This window comes from Dendrobates tinctorius, unplaced genomic scaffold, assembly GCF_039654945.1.
Source record: "Dendrobates tinctorius isolate UK_male_01 unplaced genomic scaffold, ASM3965494v1 ptg000028l, whole genome shotgun sequence".
In the NCBI taxonomy this organism is placed as follows: domain Eukaryota; kingdom Metazoa; phylum Chordata; class Amphibia; order Anura; family Dendrobatidae; genus Dendrobates; species Dendrobates tinctorius.
Window position 1 is genome coordinate 55,581,113 of NW_027361696.1, and position 13,609 is coordinate 55,594,721.

The following is a 13,609-nucleotide window of genomic DNA, read 5'->3' on the forward strand; positions in this document are numbered from 1 at the left end:
TGTATTGTATGAATGTATTGTATGCAGTATGTAGTATGTATGTTGTATGAATGTAGTATGTATGTATGTTGTATGTATGTAGCATGTTGTATGTATGTAGTATGTACTATGTATGTATGTTGTATGAATGTAGTATATATGAAGCAAGTATGTAGTATGTATGTATGCTGTATGAATGTAGTATTCATGTAGCATGTATGTAGCATGTAGTATATATGTATGTTGTTTGAATGTAGTATACATGTAGTATGTATGTAGTAAGTAGTATGTTGTATGAATGTAGTATATATGTAGCATGTATGTAGTATGTATGTATGTTGTATGAGTGTAGTATATATGTAGTATGTATGTATGTTGTATGAATGTAGCATATATGTAGTTTGTAGTATGTATATATGTTGTATGAATGTAGCATATATGTAGTATGTATGTAGTATGTATGTATGTTGTATGAATGCAGTATATATGTAGCATGTATGTAGTATGCAGTATGTATGTATGTTGTATGAATGTAGTATATATGTAGCATGTATGTAGTATGTAGTATGTTGTATGAATGTAGTATACATGTAGTATGTATGTATGTAGCGGTATATATGTAGCATGTATGTAGTATGCAGTATGTATGTATGTTGTATGAATGTAGTATATATGTAGCATGTATGTAGTATGTATGTTGTATGAATGTAGTATACATGTAGTATGTACGTATGTTGTATGAATGTAGTATGTATGTATGTTGTATGAATGTAGTATACACTCACTGGCCACTTTATTAGGTACACCTGTCCAACTGTGTGTTAAGACTTAATTTCTAATCAGCCAATCACATGGCGGCAACTCAGTGCATTTAGGCATGTAGACATGGTCAAGACAATCTCCTGCAGTTCAAACCGAGCATCAGTATGGGGAAGAAAGGTGATTTGAGTGCCTTTGAACGTGGCATGATTGTTGGTGCCAGAAGGGCTGGTCTGAGTATTTCAGAAACTGCTGATCTACTGGGATTTTCACGCACAACCATCTCTAGGGTTTACAGAGAATGGTCCGAAAAAGAAAAAAAATCCAGTGAGCGGCAGTTCTGTGGCCGGAAATGCCTTGTTGATGCCAGAGGTCAGAGGAGAATGGGCAGACTGGTTCGAGCTGATAGAAAGGCAACAGTGACTCAAATTGCCACCCGTTACAACCAAGGTAGGCAGAAGATCATCTCTGAACGCACAGTGCGTCGAACTTTGAGGCAGATGGGCTACAGCAGCAGAAGACCACACTGGGTACCACTCCTCTCAGCTAAGAACAGGAAACTGAGGCTACAATTTGCACAAGCTCATCGAAATTGGACAGTAGAAGATTGGAAAAACGTTGCCTGGTCTGATGAGTCTCGATTTCTGCTGCGACATTCGGATGGTAGGGTCAGAATTTGGCGTAAACAACATGAAAGCATGGATCCATCCTGCCTTGTATCAACGGTTCAGGCTGGTGGTGGTGGTGTCATGGTGTGGGGAATTTTTTCTTGGCACTCTTTGGGCCCCTTGGTACCAATTGAGCATCGTTGCAACGCCACAGCCTACCTGAGTATTGTTGCTGACCATGTCCATCCCTTTATGACCACAATGTACCCAACATCTGATGGCTACTTTCAGCAGGATAATGCGCCATGTCATAAAGCTCGAATCATCTCAGATTGGTTTCTTGAACATGACAATGAGTTCACTGTACTCAAATGGCCTCCTCAGTCACCAGATCTCAATCCAATAGAGCATCTTTGGGATGTGGTGGAACGGGAGATTCGCATCAGGGATGTGCAGCCGACAAATCTGCGCCAACTGTGTGATGCCATCATGTCAATATGGTCCAAAATCTCTGAGGAATGCTTCCAGCACCTTGTTGAATCTCTGCCACGAAGAATTGAGGCAGTTCTGAAGGCAAAAGGGGGTCCAACCCGTTACTAGCATGGTGTACCTAATAAAGTGGCCAGTGAGTGTATATGTAGCATGTATGTAGTATGTATGTATGTTGTATGAATGTAGTATATATGTATCATGTATGTAGCATGTATGTATGTTGTATGAATGTAGTATATATGAAGTATGTATGTAGTATGTATGTATGTTGTATGAATGTAGTATATATGTAGTATGTATGTAGTATTTTTTTTTTTTTTTTACATTCAACACATTAGCCGGATGATGGGACTACTACTGTCCCATCATTGGCTAAGGTGTCAATCACTGTCATTGTAGCAGGCATCACCCGATGGGACTTGTATTCCCATCGGACGATGCCTGCACACACACAAGACCTCCAGCAGGCCCGCACAGACCTCCGGCAGCCGGCACAGGCCCCCGGCAGGCCCGTACAGACCGCCGGCAGCCGGCACAGGCCCCCGGCAGGCCCGTACAGACCCCCGGCAGCCGGCACAGGCCCCCGACAGGCCTGTACAGACCCCCCGAGAGGCCCGTACAGACCACCGGCAGCCGGCACAGGCTCCCGAGAGGCGCGTACAGGCCCCCAACAGGCCTGTACAGACGCCCGAGAGGCCCGTACAGACTACCGGCAGCCGGCACAGACCCCCGACAGTCGGCACAGACCGCGCATCATGATGCGCACAGACCGCGCATCATGATGGTATCATTTCAGCAGCCAATCACAGCCACAACAGTGGCTCATTGCATTATGGGGACTTCCGATTCTGGTATCCGATATTGAAAAAATATCGGTACTCGGTATTGGAATTCCGATACAGCGAATATCGGCCGATACCCGATATTTGCAGTATCGGAATGCTCAACACTAGTCCTTAGTTCTATTGTGTCACTTATCCGTCCTGATGTTCCTCGGCGTCCCGGATGATGGTGCTTCGGCGTCGCAGCCGCTGGGCCCAGCTGCTGAGGATCTGGCGTAGTCTTCGGGTGTTCCGACGCCCAGGCGAGGTGGGGGCACAACAGGCCCTAGGCGAGTCCTTTGGCGGAGCAACCCCCTGCGAGGGCAGCGGGGTTCCGACTGCTAGTGGGATGAAGGAGGCCGCAGCCCCCGGGCAGGGGCGAGCTGCAGTCACGTGGAGTGGTGGTTGATAGACCGCGGGCACGGCCTGGGGCTGTGCGGAGAGTTCCACTGATGGCGAAGGGCAGGCCCCAATTGCAGACTGCAGCGGGGTGGTGGCGGCTGTGGGCGGCAACGGGCAGGCTGCAGCCGCGGGCTGGAGTGAAGCGGCAACGGCCGTGGGCAGCAGCTGGTAGGTCGCAGTCCCGGGGTGGAGTGAGGCGGCGGCCTCCTGTCGGTCAGCTCGGCGGCGTCTCCCTGCAGTCCATCGTAAGTCTCCCTTCTGCTGCTGGCCTCCTCTCTGGTCACTGCTTGTGGTTATGGCTCTCTGGCGCTCCCACGGTCTCCTGCTCCGTCTCTGCCGTTCTGCTGACTCACTCTCCTTCATGCTCCCTGCCCCTTTTATATTGGCTCCTCCCCCAACCGTCCTGTCAGTCTCAGCGGTGCACCTTCTAACTCGGCCCCCCGGGAACAGATCCCTTAGGAACCTAGATGGCGGCCCCCTTGGTTCCGGCCCAGACACTCGGCGGGGTCCCTCCCTCCTACAGTCGCACCCAGGACCTGGCATCAGAAGGGGCCCAAACTATAACCTGCCTCATAAGGAGACACCGGTATTATACAGTAAATGATACAGAGTCTCTGGTACAGATAACACTTTGGACCCCAAAACTGTAAATGACCCCTTCAGACATGGACGTATTCTCGAAACCCTCTTTACTGAATCTTTACAAGTCATTATCTTCTAATCCCCTTTTGCTTGAAAGATGCTGATATTTCTGGAATGGCGGATGGTGCAGATAAAGACGGGCTGAAATTTCAGTTATCCGGAGGTTTTATTATCGGGGGAGATGCAGGAGGTTTGGCACTATACTAGTGGGTCGTGTTGGTTGGAGTCATTTTATGGCCTTTTTAAACGAGGCCAACCAGACCTCTTTACTCCTGATGGTATAGCTCATTATATGTGTTATTTTTCAATAGGAAGGTTTTTCAGGAAACACCAGCATTTTTTTCTCCTGCAACATATTTTTTTTTGTGTTTTGCTTAGTCCTGAGCACTTTTTCAATGTCCTTGGCCACAACCATGATTTTTTTAGCAATTTTTCTACCATTTTTTTGGTTGTGTCTTCTTTTGTTTTGTTTTTTCTGATGATTTCCAGGAGTTTTTTCTAATTATTTTTTTTAATCTCCGTTCAACAATGAATAAAACTGCTCAATCAAAAACACTGGTAACACATTCATAAAAATACCCTAGCACCTTCCCATTGACTTATATTATATATGTTCTTTTGAGCGTCACTTCTTTTTAACCGCTTGTCTTCTTTGGAAATCTGAAGTGGTTAAAAGACGCTCAAAGTCCTGGGAAAATGAACAGCCAGTATTTTTTTTACATAGAAATTTCATTCTTTTGAACGTTTAGCGCTTTTTCAGGTGGCTTATCAGAACGGAACCTGCCTGAAAATAGTGTGCATATAGCATAACATTCTTTTCTTATCAGTTATTCACATTCTTGCAGCTTTTTAAAAAAGTTATTGTGAGGTTTTTTAAAATTTTTTATTTCCATTTTTCACCCAAAAAGCGCCACTCATGTCTGTTTCTGATACTACTGTTTCGCCTATTCAAGTGAATACTACACACAGAAAATGAACAGTAGCAGGTTGGTGTCTTTAAAAGTGCTTTATTTTTATTTTAACCCTACTTAAAACTTTTTGGTAGTTTTGCAACGAAATTTATAGAAGAAAAAGTGTATGAGTAATAATAATAGTGACCCCCCCAAAAAAAAGAGTGGCGGTAAAAGGACCCCCAGATACAGTATGTGACAAAATTATTACAACCACGAGACATGAGTGTCAGTACCTGCCAATCAGCAAAGAGGATCCCAGAAAAAGAGATGCAAACTCCCCATCAGACAGTTAGAACAAGCTCACTGATAGATTCTCAGTTAACTCATTCTGCAGCCTGCAATAAAGCATGCAATATGGGGGCTATAGAAGGCAAACAATACAAATTTTTAATAACACCCAATTGCATTAGTAGTTGTAAATATATATATATATATATATATATATATATATATATATATATATATATAGTCCCGAAAAGTAGACAACCCCTTTCTGTTCAAGGTCATTAAACTCTTAATGTGTGCCATAAATAAATCCAAAGTATAGGCGATAAGTTGCTGGTTTCTCTGCATAACGTCTTCATTACACCAGTCTTAATAAACTATTTATATCATGGTGGCCAGAACTCTCCGGTTCTACTTATCTCCGGGTGAAGCAAAATCGGGAAACAAGAATAATCCATCTATCTAGACAGAACGTTCAAGGTTGAAATTTCTGCCAGCTGACAAGTCTACCCCCCATCATTATTTCCTTACACATCAGGTATTTGAAGAGCAGATACCATAATTATGTGATTTTCAGATTACTAGCAGCCCTTTCGAAAAGAATGTCGCCCCTGAGGCTGCGTGATCCAGATCACATTTGACCCCAAAAAATCTGGCGAATAAGCAGTTCAAAAGAATAGAATCACAAGAAAGTTTCATCATTATGACTTTTTTTTTATATATTTTAGAACATTGTGGGGTTTTTGTGTTTTGTGGAATAAAGAATAAAGGGAACCAAAGAACATATATTGTAGATGTTGGTGGAACGACGGTCTGGCCGATCGTTCGGCCGTCAGCTTTCTCTCCCGACAGCTTCATGCACCGGAACGCCCGATCTGCCAAGCGCTCCTAAGTTTTCTATGAGAAAGCTGCAGTCAGAATCCTTTGGCGGCAGCTTATCTCTTCGAGAACAAAAGCATCGGCAGTCCGAAATCTGAAATATTGGATATTTATCTTCCCAGACCCTATCAGTTGGTGGAGAGTTGGGAGGCCTCCAGAAACATCAGTCTGTTGGTCAAAACTGTCAATATCTGAGGGTTCAGAATATGCATTAAGTTTTTATAAAGTGATGGTCTTCATGGTTGATTATCATCTTTTAATGGTCCTTTAGGCTTTAGCCTATTCATCTCTCTAACTTGAGAGAGGCTGGTAAAAAATAATGCTTTCTGAAATGGTGGGGTGGTGCATATAACAATGGGCTGGAATTTCTATTATCTGGGAAGATAAAGAAGATCTCAATTTTTCGTTGGCTTTGGTGGTGGAAGTAATTCATATGTTGCTTGGTCTTTATGTTGTGGACTTTCTTCTTCGCAATATCAAAACGTTTTCTAGATCTTATTTTGTATTCTGGAAGGAACCCAATAATACTGTATATTAAGGTCCATTGGCATCGATCTGACATTTTTTCCTTTTTTTTTGGTCCTAGGAGCCCGTAACAGGAAACTGGAGATGACAACACATGTGAAATCAGGCTAGTGTAGTCTATGACACCAAGCCATTGTCCAGCCCTTCTCACATATACTTCCTCCCCACTGCCATGTTCCTGAGCAGCAATCCTGCTCTGACCATGGATACGCCAACGTAAGAGTGGGGAAACAGAAAATCTTTGTGCCCCAAGGACTCTAATGATGCTCTTCCGTAAGTGATGGGGCAGATGTAGGGAAAGTAACACACCTGCCCTACAAGCAGCCTTGATTTTCTGACCTCTTAAATAGCTCAGTGGATCTGTTAAAATGAGCAATTTTCATTACATTTCTAACTTATATGCTTGTACAGTATGTCAGACAAGGTTTGGTGTCTTACGGTTTTCTTAATACTGACTGTTTAGCTCAACATTGTTTTCTTGCATCCCATTCATTTCTTATCAGAAGTTAACGTTATCCGAGATTTTACAAAAATTGGAAAACAAAAATCAAGTATTGTTCTTGACCGTAACCTGTATTAAATGTAAAAAATAAAACATAACAGAAAAAAAATAATCAATGAGTAACATATAGCCAAGTAATATTTACCTGATCGGCAGCAAAGTCCATTCTACGATGGTGGTGAATGTGCACAATATGAGTAATGATTGATAACTGCAGACATGCCAGGATTTTCTGTAATGATAGATTTGAATAATAGCAGCAAAAAGCAGCTGCCACAAGACCCTGGTAGTGACCACCACATTAATGACAAAAGGACCCCTAAATACAGTGCCTGACATGACATCGTTTGGTTGTCATTGCTAAGTGTCCACCGCCAGGAGTAGACATAGTAGTTGCCCACTGACCGCAATGGCTGAAGGGACCCGGTTGCCCCTCTGACACAAAAGAAGACCCACGATAGGGGTCCCTTGTACCAGAGTTTGCATCGGGACACAAAGGTTGCAAATTCCACCACTCTGTCAAAAAACTCTCATAACAATGGCTGCTCCATTGAACTGGACCATAAGAGGACCCTCAAATTCATTGCCTGCCACTGGATCCTTGTAATGATGAAAGGCGCTAGATCACCACAAGAGTGAGCGGAGGGAGTTGGTACCGAGTTGGTAAGAAAAAAAATTAGTCGGTACAGTTGGACTTCGGATGATGCCTTGTTTTTGGGAACAGGAAAGGTCTTTCTTGGTACATGGCAGGAGATGCAGAACCAGATATGGTGGATGGTGGATCAGCCAGTTTTCTTGCATGCACAAAGAACATAACCAGGTGCCACTTTGAAGATCAGTTCATACTATAGATATGTAATCTATGGGCTGGGGACCTTGTGGTACACTATATTTTGCCAGTGGATTTTGGGGGAAGACCTTGAATCATGGAGGACGGTTATGGTGGATACATTTATAACTTTTCTAGATCTCATGAATATTTATATAAATTTTCATTTTATACATCTTATATCACGTAGCAAATCTGACCCACTCCACACAGAAACTCCCATACACTCAATGCAGCAATGCACCACACCCTTGTTGTATCTGTATGTCACAACCTGGGAACTCTACGAATGATAAATGTGACATGTTATTTATGTCCTGGGTTGCTGCCAATAACTTCCATTTATTGCCACCTTTGATTGGTGTAATTACGTGATAAGGAGGGTTGATAGCAATTTCAAAACTCTGGGGAAATGAAAGTTACAATCCCACTCGCTTGTGCCTCCCTATACTACTGTTCATGATGTCTCGATTTGTATGGAGATGACATCGAGTGACTTAGTGCCCGGATACTACATAGTGATTAGTTGTAAAACACCTTAATAAAGAAATGAATTAGTTCCTGCATGTTGTAACAGTCATGTCCTTGTAAAGGGAGCATCCACAGTCAAAATGGGGTTCTTGGTGGCTGGGTCAGATCACACAGGATCCTGAAGGGTGGGACAGATCATATAGAACTCTGGAAGATGGGGAAAATTATATGGGTTCTATTGGGTGGGCAGATCATATGGAACCTTTGTGGTTGGGGCAGATTACATAGAACCCTGGTGGTTGAAGCAGATTACATGGACCCCTGGAGGTGGGTTAGACTCAGATCATATGGAAGTGTGGTGGTTGGAGCAGATTACATGGACCCCTGGAGGTGGGTCAGATCATATGGGACCCTGGTGGTTGGAGCAGATTACATGGACCAATGAAGGTGGGTCAGATCATATGGGACCTTGGTGATTGGAGCAGATTGCATGGACCCCTGGAGGTGGGTCAGATCATATGGTACCCTGGTGGTTGGAGCAGATTGCATGAACCACTGGAGGTGGGTCAGATCATATGTGACCCTAGTGGCTGGTGCAGATCATATGGGCCCCTAGAGGGTGGGGAATACCATATGAGTCCCTGGTGGTTGGTGCTGTTTCCATCAGGAGGATGGGACAAATCATATGGTACCTTGGAGGGTGGGGAAGATCATATGAGACCTTGGTGGTTGGTGCAGTTCCTATCTGAAGGATGGGAAAAATCATACGCAACCCTGAAGGGTTCGGAAGATCAAATGAGCTCCTAGGGGTGGGCAGATTACATGGGCCTTTGGTGGTCAGAACAGATTACATGTACCCCTGGAGGGTGCGCTAGATTACATGGACCTCTGGGGGGTGTGCCAGATTACATGGGGCACTGGAGTATGGGGACAGATCATAGAGACCGTGGAGGTTGGGGAAGATCATATGGGTTCCTATGGGGTGGGGAGATTACAGTGGACCCTGGTGATTGAGAGAGATTACATGGGCCACTAGAGGATGTTCTAGATTACATGGACCTCTGATGGTTGAGCCAGATTACATTGAGGGTGGGTAGGATTCTCTAAAAAGGCAGATAAATCCCAGGCCCTCCTTTCCCTAATAGGGGAAGGTGTATGGCATTATAAGCACCAGCAGAGTTGTAACTTGGAGCTCCTGGATCCATGCAAAATTTTTAACAGGACCCACTGCCTACCATGCTACCATGTGCTAGTTATAAAATGTAGCAGTGGCTTTTGGGCTCATTCAGCCACTGGAAACCAAGTGCCCCATTAGCTCTGCACTTACTATTTAGGTGCTCTTAGATCCGGTTTTAAAGTGGCTCCAAAGTGAAGTTTCCACCCCAACCTTTAAAGTTATATCTACCTGGTCCTTGGTTATCCGCAGATCCATGAAGGTCTTCCTGTAGGCCACTCCTGCAGTATGGCTGCTTGTGGCGGTCACGGGCATCACTTATGGGAATCTCTCTGTGCACATGTTGAGCATATACTTTTATCCTGTAATTTTGGGGACATTTTTTTTTATTTAGCGTTACACACTTATGAGAAAACAGAATTAAATCTTAGACAATAACAAAACCGTCTCTGAAACAAAAGCAGAATGTGAATGTAAAACCACACAAAGTAAATGCCACATAAAAGCCTTGTCTGAGCCTAGTCGTAGGTAAAGAAAAAAGGCCATTGAAGCCCGGCAGCCGACAACACAATAGGATATTCTGTGTCTTGATTTGGCAGCTTCTTCCGTTTTTATTCAACACTTTATTGGTTGTGAGACCACAGGGTTTTATTCTCCGTATATCAGAGCCGTCTACGGGATGATGGAGAAATCAACAGAAAATGTCTTGATTTGTGGTTCCAAAAATAAGCCCTTGGGCAGAAAGCGGAGCTTTGTAATCTGATTCCTTGAGGACTCCTATAATAAAGAAGTTCTCCCTCCCGGGCAAAAACTTCAATGCCTTCATGTGTCAGAAAGAGTGTCGCAAGAACTTCCTAAAACTTGCCGTAAGCTCATTAAGAAATCTGGGCTTTGGCGTGAGTTATTTTGTATTCGTTTCCTACTTCTTGGAGGAGAGCTAATTTGCACACATTATTCCCATTTCCTGGCTTGTAAGTGGTTTTTCGACAACTGGTGGTTTCCACATGGACCCCTTTAGACATCATATGACCACCATGGTACACCCTTCATTTCTACATTTAGCAAGGATAGGCTAGCCTGGTGGAGATCCATTGCTGTAATGTTAGAAGGTATTGAGATCTACTTAGTATCCACAGGTTACAGGAACATGGTGGAATAATGGTGTGAATGAGCCCTTCCCCCTACAGCTTGGTCATGGCACCTGATTGTTTCACAACTTTCTCTACCTGGCCAGAAGGAACAGTAATGTGCTGCTGCTGCTAGAACCATTGAGTCAATCCTGCAAAATCAAATTTTTGTTTCACTAATTGAACTTGCTCCAGAAATCTGCACGCCAATAATCGGTGATAGATGGGTATTGAGATCTATTTAGTATCTACACGTTACAGGACCATGGAGGAATAATGGTGTGAACGAGCCCTTCTCCGTACAGCCTGGTCATGGCACCTGGTCGTTTCCCAGCTTTCTCTACCTGGTTAGAAGGGACAGTAATGTGCTGATGCTAGAGCCATAGAACCAATACTGCAAAATCAATTTTCTGCTCCATTGATTGAACTTTCTCCCACAATCCACATGGCAATTATAGGTGATCAACAGGTTCTTCCAGCTGTCATGGCACTCACATGATGCAGTTTGGCAATTTTCTTGGCCGAGAGACCGCTATCGATAAGTTGGATGATGCCATTTCTCTTTTCTTGGGAAATCTTTTTCATGGCAATTCCTCAATTCGAACCAGTGCCCTCTCACTTGGGAATCAACCTAATAACACAATGAGCTATTAGGGTATGTGAGAAGAGGTCGTAATTTGTAGTATACAGGAAGAAAAAGATTTTACACCACCAGAAGCAAAATAGTAACAATGCAGTGACATGACAAGAATCTACATAACTAATTATATGCTAAATAGCAGCAAGTCAAATTTATGTATGAGATAGCCAAGATGATTGTCTATAAAATGATGGTGGTCTCATGATCAAAGCAATAGTGGATGGTGAGATATGGAGCCTGAAAGTCAAAAGTTCAATATTGTTACCCTTTTGCTTGACAATGTAGAGTCGGGAAGGAATTTTTTCCCTAATATTGGGTAATTAGTATCTGCTTCTTTGGGTTTTCGTCTTTTAGACCAACATATTAATGTTTATAGGTTAAAGGGAACCTGTCAGCTGTTTTGGCCGCTATAAGATGCAGCCACCGCCTTTCAGGGCTTATCTACAGCATTCTATAACGCTGTAGATAAGCCCCCGATCCGATCTGCAAGATAAGAAAAATACGTTTTATTATGCTCACCTGTGGAAGCGGTCCGGTGCGATCTGGTCCGATGGGTGTCGCAGGTCTGGGTCTGGCGCCTCCCATCTTCTTCTCATAGTATAACAATTAGTGTGAACTCAGTCCTAACAGTCGAGGTGCTGGTGTAATGGGTTGAAAAACCCAATAGCAAAAGAGTCAAAGGTTCACCGCACACTCTTAAAACTTGTAGTGAAAATAAATGTGATTTATTGTAATTGCCAAACACAGTCAAATAGGGGAGCAAATAATAACAAGCGTCCTATAACAATAGACATTTCGGCCCCTCCTGGGTCTTATTCATTGAGTCGCTGTATCACTTAGGTAGATAGCATTAATATGGCTTCTGGTATTCATAGAAAATCCATGAGCTTTGCTTTACAGTGGTGGCAGCCAGTGGCGCTAGTGACCTGGTGGTCTAGTGGAATAAGTGACCTGGTGGTCTAGTGGAATAAGCGGTGCGGTGATTATAATTAAACTTGTTTTTCTTATCTTTCAGGTCGGATCGGGGGCTTATCTGCAGCATTATAGAATGCTGTAGATAAGCCCTGAAAGGCAGTGGCCGCATCTTATAGCAGCCAAAACAGCTGACAGGTTCCCTTTAAAGCTGAATGGACTTCTTCTAGTACTAAATTTATATTTTTTTTAGCCACTGGGTTTCTTCCTGTGTGATCACCACTAATGTTATCCAATAACAACTAATGTTTGCCACTATGGTAGCCATAGAAAAAGTATCTAGTAATCATCATATAGATGCATTATCTGCTTGTATGTCATGGTGCCTCTAGATGTAAATCAAGTATGAATGATAGTATATTCCTCATTAAAAAGGAGAGTAACTAAACTTTTTTTTTTTTAATAATTTGTTATCTATTTTTTTAAGTCATAAAACTTTGCAAATCACTTTATTAGGGCATTTGTCTTCAACCCTGTAAATAAATTACATGTGTGACTTCTAAAACCTCAGGTTTTCCCCAATTTATTTACCTGCCTTCAGCTGCAACACTCATTTGGAGTACAGACGATGGCAGTGATGGGCCAGCTCAGTATTTGAGTCTCACTAACTCTGTGGGGACGTTGCGGCAGAGGCTGACCCATTAATATTAAAATAATTATTAGGTTGTTTATTAATAATGAAGAAACGGAGTAGTTTGTTAGATGACTAGCGAGATGTTGTCATTGTCTCTACATAGTAAAACAACTAAATCGTGCCAATTACAGCTCATATTGGTGGATTGGGAGGCTGAATCCTGCACAAGGCGAGCCCTCAGGGGGATTTACCTGGCCTCTGGAGGGCCAGTCGGAGCCTGAACACAGGTGATTTTCACAGACCCATAGATTCGTATTGTATGGGTGATTTTCAAACAGTGATGCTATCGGTAAGGAACTGACGTGACTCCTTGATTGTTGCACGGACATACTGTCCACAAAAAAACCCATGTGAACAACCCCATAGACTATAATAGGTACAAGTTTCTATCTAACAAAAACATGGCTATAACAGGTACGTCTGAATGAGGCCTTCGATAAACTGTTTTCTGAATTACAATGTAAATGAGCACATTGAATAACAATGTGCGCTCTCTCCTGACAAATGTCGTTCCTTCCAGCATATCCATACATGTGCCATGTCTCACACATCACCGGTGTGACTCGCCTAATTCCCAGTCATACAGTAATTGCGGGCTGACTACCAGACAAACAAGTTGCTTGCTAAAGACGGCGTCAAATTATAGATATTTACTGGTTTATTGTACAATAAAGCTCCATAATTGTATAATGAAAAGTTCTGCCAGTTTATAATAGTAATTTTTCACCATTTTCAAGATCTGTCAATGACTGAGAGCATTCTTGTTGTTATTGAAGAAATTGGAGAGTCTCCTGAAGTGAGTGTCTCTCACTGGTATTTGATAATGCCTGGCTGGAAGTGGGTCTCATCCTCTAGGGCCTCTAGGTTACAGTGTGGGCATAGTCTGTCCTCCCTGGGCTTGTAGCTCTGTCTGTGCCAGCCGGACTCAATGGCAAGACTGTGGGCACGGAATCTGTATTGGCTCAGAATCCGGTG

The 13,609-nt window shown here is 43.2% G+C and overlaps 1 long non-coding RNA gene across 1 annotated transcript; it reads right to left on the reverse strand.

Annotated features, from left to right (window-relative positions):
* Positions 1 to 5,136: 5,136 nt before the first annotated feature.
* On the reverse strand, positions 5,137 to 11,013 carry LOC141084929 (uncharacterized). Its single transcript, XR_012231171.1, has 4 exons — positions 10,884 to 11,013; positions 9,493 to 9,623; positions 6,933 to 7,019; positions 5,137 to 6,856 (listed from the first exon to the last, which is right to left on the reverse strand). It is a non-coding gene; the product is annotated as an uncharacterized lncRNA (long non-coding RNA).
* Positions 11,014 to 13,609: the final 2,596 nt, after the last annotated feature.